The following is a 10,486-nucleotide window of genomic DNA, read 5'->3' as shown; positions in this document are numbered from 1 at the left end:
GCTCACTACAAAATACTGTTCCCTTACATGACATTTAGAGCTTCTCTTCAAGGTGGTTTTATTGTGCACTTGTGGTTCCTTATAAATATTTACTGGTTCTTTAGATGCCTTGATCCCCCCCCCCACCAATTTCACTTCTGTTTTTTTCAGAATGCTTTCCCTTTGTGTTACTTTCCAATGCAGAAATTTTAGAAAAGCGCTATTTCTCCTTGTGCATTTGAGCTGCTCTGCTATAGCACAGCTCCACCTAGAAGTTATGTAATGGAAAAGTGAGAAAGAAAAAGATCTTTCTGCAGGGCTTGGATCCTGGTTCTGTGATGAAATTGAAGGTGGATTAACAACTTTAGGCAGAAAAACTTTTTTATTGGACAGATGCTGGAAGAACTAGTGACTTGATGAGGTCCTGGGCAGCAATATGAAAATCAAGTGCTATCTCATTTATCTGAAGCTGCTTTTATTTCCTTGAAGTACCTCACCGCCACATGCATTATGTAGCATTAGAGCAGGGACATGGACTGATGGCCTAAACATTACATGTACGTAAATGGGTATAATGAAACTTCAAATGGCTTAGCAGCAGCAGCATGGAAGAAGTCGTCTACAGCAGATGCTGAGAGATTGCGGGGTGGGCACTTAATCATTCCTCACCCACCTCTTTGCCACTGCCAATTTCCCCCTCAGGGTTCTGCACTGCTTCTGGTGACTTGGAGTAGCAAAGAAGTAAAGGATGAAGCACATGCACACAACCTTATCCCTCATTGCATTTCAACAGGTTTTTGTCTTCCAAAAACCAAGGACGGCTGCCATTCTGTTACGTGTTTAGTTGGGCCCTAAGATCCCAAACCACAAGCTCTGTGAATTTAGGCAAGTATAGTTACAACCTGCCCACTCTATCCACTTACATAGACTCTTCATGTCTGTTGCTTTGATCAGCCTTCTGATCCTCATGGGCGAAATAAAATCACCAGCTAGCGCAAATGTGTTGCAGTGGAACAGTAAAAAAACAAACAAACCCCCACTTGGCTCCTGTGGCAACCTCTGGAGAAGCTCTTTTACATTACTGCAAGGAAGGAAGATGAAAGAGGTGAAAGAAGGACAAGCTGTAATCCTCTGGAGTGGTCTCGTGGGTTCTTGAGTTCAAAAAAATGGGTTATATTCTCCTTCCCTGAAGACATAAAAATGGATTGGCAGCTTTGAACTCCCAAAGTATTTAAACTCGAGGCTTCAGAATGATTCTACTGATCCAAAGTGAGATACGATTTCACTTGAGTTTCTCAGCTGTTAAGCAAAATGCACTTTCTCTCATTCTGAAAAGGAAAGATGGGAAAGAGCTGGACACATAAGGAAGAGACAGTCTCCAAAAAAACAAGCAATACTTCTCTCAAGACGATGTAAGCTTTTCTTTGACATTTCTTTGCTTTGGTTCTGGGGCACATAGTTGGCAGTATTTTTGCTTCTTTTGTCCACTGTCGTCATTCTGTGTTACATAATATTCAGTTCACACAGATTGTCCTGGCAAAGAAAACAAGTATAGCAAGCTAGTATTAGCATGTGGTTTTGACTTGCTTGATCCAAAGCCATCTTTCTTCTAGACCGTTAATATTTTTTGTACCTTCCTCCATTTTTCTGTCTGAATCTGTTGCCTGACCAATGTGAACCCATGCAAGTCTTTCTTTTAAATCCAGGATAGCCTCAAGTGTCCTACTAAGGAGATCCTTAGCTTGCCCTTCTAAAAACAGTTGGGCTTCAAACTAAATCGAACACTCCTGTCTACCTGAAGCACAGATGTTTGTTTGTTTGAAGGGTGACTGCATTGGTTTTACTAGCTTTTCAAAGAATTGATTTCAGAAGGGAGAGAGCTTGTCCCTCACCACTTTCAAATGCAACATTTCCTCTTGCTATTTTTGGCATGGTTTGGATCACACCCAGATCCAGATCCACATGGCCAACCCAAGGCCTCTTCCTGCTTGAGACAAAGAACAAGATCCCTCCCCCCCCACCCCACCACCACAGACAAATGCTATGTACAGAAGCTAACCAGGCTGACAATCAAATGTCTCTTCCACAGTGGCAAGGGGAAACTGCCTCCAAGGGCAGCAGGCTAATTTCTGGGGCACAGGGAGGGCCCCCTGCACATGTAGCCCAGGGAATAGCTAGGGGACTCAGGAGTAATGGCTTCAGTCTTCCGCCACTATCCCCCTGGACCTGTTGCATGAGGTGACTGCTTCAGTCTGCCTGATGGGAAGGCTCAACTGATAGAGATGACTATATAGTTAAATGATGGAATTTCCTACTGCAAATCTCAGCTTGGGTGCCTTTCAAAATGGATTAGACAGATTCATGGAGGGTAAAGCTAGCAACGGCTACCAGTCTGGTTGGCGACTTCTGAGTTCTGCGCGTGTCTGAATATATTTGCTGGAAATAGGAGGGACGTGATCTTGTCCTGCTGTTGGTTGGCCCCTGTAGAGCACCAGTCAAATTTGTTTGATCTGATGCAACCAGATGCTGACATTTTTATGAGTAATAGTCTCCACCCATTTCTCACCCAAGAAGTAACTATCAGCTGTTGTCGTTGCTGTTGTTAAAGAACTAGTTCATTATGGCAAGTGATTTCTTTCAATATTCAGGATATTTTGTGCTTTCCTTATCCCCATCTGGGAAGTTTGCACAAATGCCAGATGACAAGTTCTGGTGATGGGAAGGGACAAGACATTTCCTGAGAACAGGACCAATGTCAAAGGTAGGCATGGTTGGTCACGGGACGAGGACCCACATCCTGGCAGAGGTCCCTTGACAAGGGCCTCCAGAGTTGCTCCTCTTCCTTACTTTTGTCACCTGCTTGTCAACCTGCCTCTCTCCTGGCCCACAAGGAGGGGCACTAGCGGATGCCACTGCTGGCTTCCATGCCGGTGCTCTGTCTATCAAGCAAGCAAGAGGTAGCAGTGATGAGAAAGAGGAGGCAGAGTAATGCAGGCAAGTGGGAAAGGCTGTGAGCAGGTCGGCTCCCCAAAGGGAGGGCAGCATGAAGAGTGTGTTGTCCAGGGGCCCTCAAACCCTGAGAGGCATGCAAAATAAACTGGGCATGCCTCGTGTGCTGGAGTTTGTATCCACTGAAATCAAGGCCATTGGACCCCTGTGTCTTGACCTCCCTTTTAAATGCCTAGAGTATGACACAATCTTTTTAAAACAAAAATCGAATCAAAAAATCTTGCACCTACTGCATCCATCTTAAAAAGACAGAGTGCTTTTCTCCAAGGCTAAATGTTCCTGAGTCTTCTATGAGCACTTACATGTAGCTGGGAACGTGCAGAATTTGGAGGATCCCTTTTGTCAAATGGATCATCTGTATATTCCAAAACTGAGTCATGGGAAGGCAAATTATGAAGTGAGAAATTGTTGGGATTATGTTTAAAATGCTCAAAGAACAAGCTCTGCTTTATTATTATTATATTATTGAAGAGCAGGTGCTATTACTTAATAAACTGGATGAAGCAATACATTTTCCTGAGATTAGAACTTTGGTTCCCAGCACCAGAATGATTTCCACTGTTGCATTGGCAGGCATTTCTAAAACATTCCTAAAATCAGGTGGCTGGCAGTGGAAAGAAGACTGAAAAGACAGCTTGTAGCTTCAAAGGTTTTTCTACTGTAATGGACTCCTTATGAGCCATATTTCTGTTATTGTCCAAAGAAATGAAGAACCCAGAATAAGTTCCACCTTGGTTTGATTTCAGGAGCAGTTGCTCTCATGGTTTCAACACATCCTGCAAAATAGGTGGGGCAATACGCTTGAGCTTCTGTCAGTTAAGTTCAGTATGCAAGCTTTTGAATACATGGCATCTTTTAACTAGCGTTGCTCATTCCAGAATTGAACCTTAGCTGCCTGCTTGCCTGGCTGGCCCTGCTGGGAGTCATGGGGATCTTTTCCCTGGCTGAACTTTTGCAGTACTGCGCCTTGAGTGATTTGCTGGCGGCTGGCGGCTCCTTGTGCCATGTGCGCTGACCCACCCGCCTCGCTGCCGTGCCTCTGCCGTGCCACACGCGTCCTGCTGCCAGCCCTGCCTTGTTCTAGCTGCAGGCAGCGAGGCGTGTTGGGCTGGCCCTGGCCAAAGCCACGCATGCAGGCCCAGCTACTGCCTGGTCTACTCTCTCCCTGCTGGGAGCGCCAGGAGCTTTTCCATTGCCAAGGACAGTTCTCTGTTTGGAGCCATCCTCCGTTTGCCCAGTCTCAGTCCAGCTTGAAGACCAAGAGCCTCGAGAAGGCAGTGGCAGCAGGGGCCTGGAAGTTCTCATCCACCGGTACTGCCAGGCCAGCAAGCAGAAAAGTGCACAAAGAGCACACCCTCCACTGACGTTAGATGCATTTCTTTGTAAATTATTGCAAAGAACCTCTATACAAACATATCAGCCCATGTGCGTATCATGCTTCTTTTTTAGTGTTTTTCCCTTTTTGGTGTCATGTGCGTGTCCCTCCCTTGTTTGGCAAAACAGCTCGCACTCCTGAGAATAAAAAGCACACCTACTTAGGCAACAGACACAAACATTGTCAGCGACTGGGGAGGCAAGATGGTATTAAGTGATGGGAACACACATGAATCCCCTTTCAGCCAGCACAGAAACTGTCCAGTTGATTTACTATCAAAACATAAAACAATGTAAAGTACTATCCTATGGTCCCTAGAAAGCATCCCCAGGGCCAAAGGATGTAGACATTGCTACAACCTCGAAAGGAGGAAGTCAGCATCGGATCCCTGACCCCTACGCTGCTTCCTCACGGCTGTGATGGTAAGAGTCCCTGGGGCTGCTTTGATGTGGGGTGATCTCGTTGAGGTTGTAACGGGGGCATACTAGAGAGTAGGAAAGGGAAAGGAAAGGGATCTTAGGGCCTCCCCAGCACCTGTTCCCTTCCCGGACAGTAAGTGGCCCAGTCTGGTTCAGAGGCCCGTCCAGCTGGGTTTTGCACTCTGTGGGAGGAACAGGATGCAAAATCGCATAGGAGTCTATCAGCAGCACAAGCCATTGGACTGAACTCTTAAAAGCTTCACAATTAGAAAGATAATAAAAAATCTTTAAAGCCTATTTTAAAACTCAGATGCATCACTAGTAACAGAATTAAGAGTAAGAGAGAATCTTGCAAACACAACAAAGAGCTAATACACTTAAAATGCTAAAAAAAAATCCTACAGAACAATAATGTTTTAACAGCTTGCTTAAAGCTGAACGTCGAAGGGGCCAGCATAGCTTCCTTTGTGGAGCAGCACAGATACGGTGCTGCTCTAGGGAAAGCCTTGTCCTGGGTTCCCACCCATTTAGCCTCTTTTGGTAGTGGGGCCCACAGGACAGCATCTTAAATATGGGCAGGCTCATATGGGAGGCAGCAGTCTTTCAGATTCCCTTCCCCAATCCATTTAGGACTTTACAGGTAAATATCAGCGCTATATTATGCCTGCCGAGGTTGGTGGGATGTGATTTGGATTTTCTCACATAGGTATCAAAATATCTTGGGCCAGCCATAAGTTTTAATCCCTGGAGGAGACTATCCTTTGTCCCCAGACAATGTCTCAGAGGCCAGAGGATTTTTCTGATTCCCAGATCCCAAGTCTGAGACTGCACTCTGACCTCAGAGATAGAAACCAAGCTCCTTCCTCATCTTTCTCTGCCTTGCAGAAAGCAGAAAGCAGCATGACACCTGTTCCAGGAGGTTGGGAATATGACTTCAGAGTGAGCAGAAAGGGGGGCATTTCAGGAGGAGCACAATAAAAGGGAGTGGCCAGGATACAATCTGTCATGCAGCCTCGCCGGCCTCTTACCCTCCAACATGCTAACAAAGTTTATTTATTTATTTAGAAAATTTCTATGCCGCCTCATTCGCCGAAGCCTCGGGGCGGCTCACAAAACATTAAAATATAATACATTAAAAATATAAAACGAATTTACAATATAAAATAAGTCGCCCTGGCCAAAGAATAAAATAAGGAAATAATATTAGCAATTAAAATGACGTTTGAATAAAAAGGTCTTCACCTGGTGCCGAAAAACAAATAACGACGGCGCCAGGCAGACTTCTCTGGGGAGCGCATTCCATAGATTGGGCGCCACCGCAGAGAAAGCCCTCCTCCGAGTACCTACCCTCCTAATTTCCTTCATGGAGGGTTCCCGGAGAAGGGCCTCTCCTGCAGATCTCAGGGGGCGGGCGGGCATATATGGATGTAAGCGCTCCTTCAGGTAGCCAGGACCCAAGCCGTTTAGGGCTTTATAGGTCATCACCAACACCTTGAATTGGGCCTGGACTTCAATGGGAAGCCAGTGAAGCTGACGGAGGACTGGAGTCATGTGAACATAATGCCCAGTCCCCATCAGCAGCCTGGCAGCTCTATTTTGAACCAATTGAAGTATCCGGACCGTCTTCAAGGGTAGTCCCACATAGAGCGCATTACAGAAGTCAAGACGGGAAGTCACCAATGCGTGTGTCACTGTTGCCAGGCAGTCGTACTCCAGGTAGGGGCGCAGCTGAAGGATCAGCTGAAGCTGAAGGAAAGCGCTCCTCGCCACTGCTGTCACCTGAACTTCCAATGAAAGCTCTGGGTCGAGGAGCACTCCCAAGCTGCGGACCTTGTCCCTAAGAGGGAGTGCAACCCCATTCAGGACTAGGTTCAGTTCACGCTCTCCGAAGCCCGATCCGCCAACCAACAGGACCTCCATCTTGCCTGGACTGAGCTTCAGTTTATTGGCCCTCATCCAGCCCATTACCTCGGCCAGGCACTGGTTCAGCACAGCCACTGCCTCACCTGGATTGGTGGAAAACGAGAGGTAGAGCTGGGTATCATCAGCGTACTGATGATTCCGCAGCCCACACCTCCTGATGACCTCTCCCAGCGGTTTCATGTAGATGTTGAATAGCAAGGGGGATAAAATGGACCCCTGCAGAACTCCATGGCATAACTGCCATGGTGCAGAGCCATAGTCCCCCAGCACCACCTTCTGGAATTGGTCATTGAGACAGGAGCGGAACCACTGCAAAGCAGTGCCTCCGACCCCCAATCCCGCTAGCCTATCCAGAAGGATACCATGGTCGATGGTATCGAAAGCTGCTGAGAGGTCCAGAAGAACCAACAGGGACGCACTCCCCCTGTCCTTCTCCCTGCACAGGTAATCGTACAGAGTGACCAAGGCAGATTCAGTACCGTACCCGGGTCTGAAGCCGGACTGAAATGGGTCCAGATAATCAGTTTCATCCAAGAGAGCTTGGAGTTGTCCCACCACCACCCGCTCCAACACCTTGCCCAGAAACGGGATGTTGGCCACTGGTCTATAATTAGTGGCCATCTCTGGATCCAGTGACGCTTTCTTCAGAACCGTCAGACTACCGCCTCTTTTAAAGGGGCAGGTACCCGACTCTCCCTCAGAGAGGCGTTAACCACTTCCAAGATCCAGATCCCAATCCCGTGCTTGGAATTATTTATTAACCAAGACAGGCAAGGGTCCAATAGGCAGGTGATGGGACGTACTCGTCCAAGCACCTTGTCCACATCATCAGGCCGCAATAACTGAAATTCATCCATTAATTTTGGACCAGACGGCAGCATTGGTGTCTCCCCACAAACTTCTGAGTCACTAGTAGAGTCTAGCTCGTGACGAATCTGAGCGATTTTCTCCCTGAAATGCTTGGCAAAGTCGTCACAGCGGGCCTTCGAGGATGGAACCAGATCTTTCTTAGGACCTGGATGAACCAGGCCTTGCACCACTCGAAAAAGCTCCGCCAGACAGCATTGTGAGGAGGCAATGAAAACGGAGAAGAATTTCTTTTTCGCTGCCCTCACTGCCACAGCATAGGCCCGATAATGGGCTCTTAAGTGTGTTCGGTCAGATTCATCCCGTGATCTCCTCTACCTATGCTCTAGCCGTCTCCCAGCCTGCTTCATCGCCCGCAATTCATGTGTATACCAGGGGGAAGAGTGGGCTCTGCTCGGCGGGAGAGGACACTTAGGAGCGATCGTGTCAACAGCCCAGGTCATCTCCCCATTCCACAGTTCGACCAGAGCCTCAACAGGAGCATCAGTCTTGTCAGCCGGAAACTCCCCCAGGGCCTTCAGGAATCCATCCGGATCCATCCGGCTCTGGGGGCGGACCCACGCATCCAGCAAAAATGCAGAGTGAGGGCACTGAGGAGCTGAAGTTTCTCAGCCATGCCTTCCACTCTGCTTAGGAAGCCTCTGAATTTAGGGATCTCTGGGTAGCCTGGCTTCACCCTAATTCTGCCACATCACCAGGGGCTAATACTGCCATATCACTAGAGTTGGGTAACAGTGGTAAAACCAAACCCTAATTTTTGCTGAACAAGGTCATATGATTCACCAACAGCCGCTCCCATAAAGTGTTCATCAGAAACACTTAATGAGGTAATAAGTACAAAATAATGGGCAAGTTCTTCACATCTTAAGATTTCAGACTGGGGAGCCAACATGGAAAAGAAATCTCATTCTTCCCCATGCTGAATATAAACTATTCCTCGTAAACCTGCACAATAAAAATGACAGTAGGTCTTTGGCTGTGCAAGTGCCAACGCTACCTGCTTGAGTTGGGATGTGCAGTTAAACTCCCATAAATTTCAATTGAGGGTATAAATATATTTGATATAAGTAAGGCCAAACATACCAGCTGTACGCAAATATTCCAGTTTAGCTCTGAAAGTAATCCATTATATTTTGGAGAAAAATACGCCTAACATTTTTATTTTTAAATCTCCATATAAATCAATCCTGTCTCATTCCAACAGCTTTGGGAAAGACTTTTTCAGTAGTTAGCAATGTTGTTAATAATAATAATCATCATCATAATGTCACTTCTGATCTCTTGCTTAATGATTCAAAGGTTCCTGGAGAAATTTGCTAATACCCAGTGCCAATCCTGAGCTGAGCAATTTAAGCAATCTGCTGATGTGATGATTTCCCAACATCTTTATAATTCATAAATGTCTTTCGTTGAAGGGGAGGGGGAGATGGAAGGAGGAAAAAGGCCACATTAATTTCATCTTGGCCTCTTGCAGTCACATCCTTAAACACATTGACGACTTTCTTTTCATATTGTTTCCGTCCACGGCTGCTGATCCATCTCTCTGCCTGAGTGGCCGAGCTGGCCTTGGGTGTGGTTTTGGAGAACACCAGAATAGTTGCTTTGGGGGTTTCAATATTGACACCGGGGCTGCCTTGGGATGGGGACTAGTTCAAAAGTTTGTGGGGCTGCCTTAGACATCACTGGCTTAAAATATCGTTCTCATATTCAGGGCTTAGTATTTTATTTACTAAGCGGGTGGTAAACGAGCCAGAACTGGGAGTGAGGGAACCCTGCTGTCACGAGTAGATAATTTCCTGGCAACCTTTAGATTGACTAATCTCCTCCTCAGGGGTAAATTGGTCCACCCTCAGAGACTTGGGAAGTTTAAAGGTTTCCTTAGCTTTTGTGGGAGCTGGAGCATCTGGCACTCCTGCTGAAGCCTTGGTGAGATGAAGAGATGGAAGAAAGCTGTCAACACAATTGCGCCTCCAAGCCCTCCCCTTCAAGGCAGATGCCAGTTAGCTCCCTGCTCCTCCAAGGACCTGCAGGCTTTGAACTGGGCAGGATGAGGCGGCGATGCCTGTGGCAGACCTTGGCCATGATGGCAGCATTGCATCCCCAAGCCATTTTCCCCCCGAGCATTTGTGGCTGGGTTAGGGTTATCACAATGGATCCCTTGTGGACAAGTCAGGCACAGTGCTTCTGTGAGGCACTTTGTTTTATGCAGGTCAAACAGCTTATTTTTAAGCAGAACTTGATGCTGTTACTTACATAGTCCCTGTGGAGGAGTGTGCATTACGCACTTAAGCTAATTTTATAGTTCAGTGAAGCCTGAGTATGTGAACAAGGACTCATCCAACTGCCCAGAACCTTGCTCATTTTGACTTTTAACAGTAAGTGAAAGAGAATAACTGGGAGAATCCATGAAGTAGTTAAAGCTCCTTTCCTGGATGGGGTATATTTTGGCCCCTTCTTAAGAAGCCCTCTTTGGACCTTAGCAATTAGGACAATAGCACTTCTAGGCAAGGCTCCTGAGGAGGCAGCAGTGGCAGTGGTGAACACCAGTTGCTGTTGGATGAAGTGGGTTGTCTGGACACATTCCGATCTGGGTTCAGGCCTGGGTTAGGCACTGAACCTTGGCCTCTGCAAGGGATGACTTCCATCAGAAGGTGTGCAGCTCTGCCAATTTACCTATTCCTCTGTGTGCGTTGTCTCTGACTGTGGTGTGTGGGGAGGAGAGATGGTGATGCCCTATCTTAAATGTTGGTGCCATAGCATAGAATGGGAGCGGTGCTTCTGTGAGGCTCCCTGGCTTTTCTGATGGCTCCATCTCACCACCGATGCCTGCAAGCGTCTGAATGCAGAGGTGGCACAAGAGCTCCTGTTGCTGAAGGTAGGTGGTACCCAGGAGAGGCTGGTGAGGCTCTTGCAG

This window comes from Varanus komodoensis, unplaced genomic scaffold (assembly GCF_004798865.1).
Source record: "Varanus komodoensis strain SLA01 unplaced genomic scaffold, ASM479886v1 scaffold39, whole genome shotgun sequence".
In the NCBI taxonomy this organism is placed as follows: Eukaryota; Metazoa; Chordata; class Lepidosauria; order Squamata; family Varanidae; genus Varanus; species Varanus komodoensis.
Note: the sequence above shows the minus strand (reverse complement) of the source record.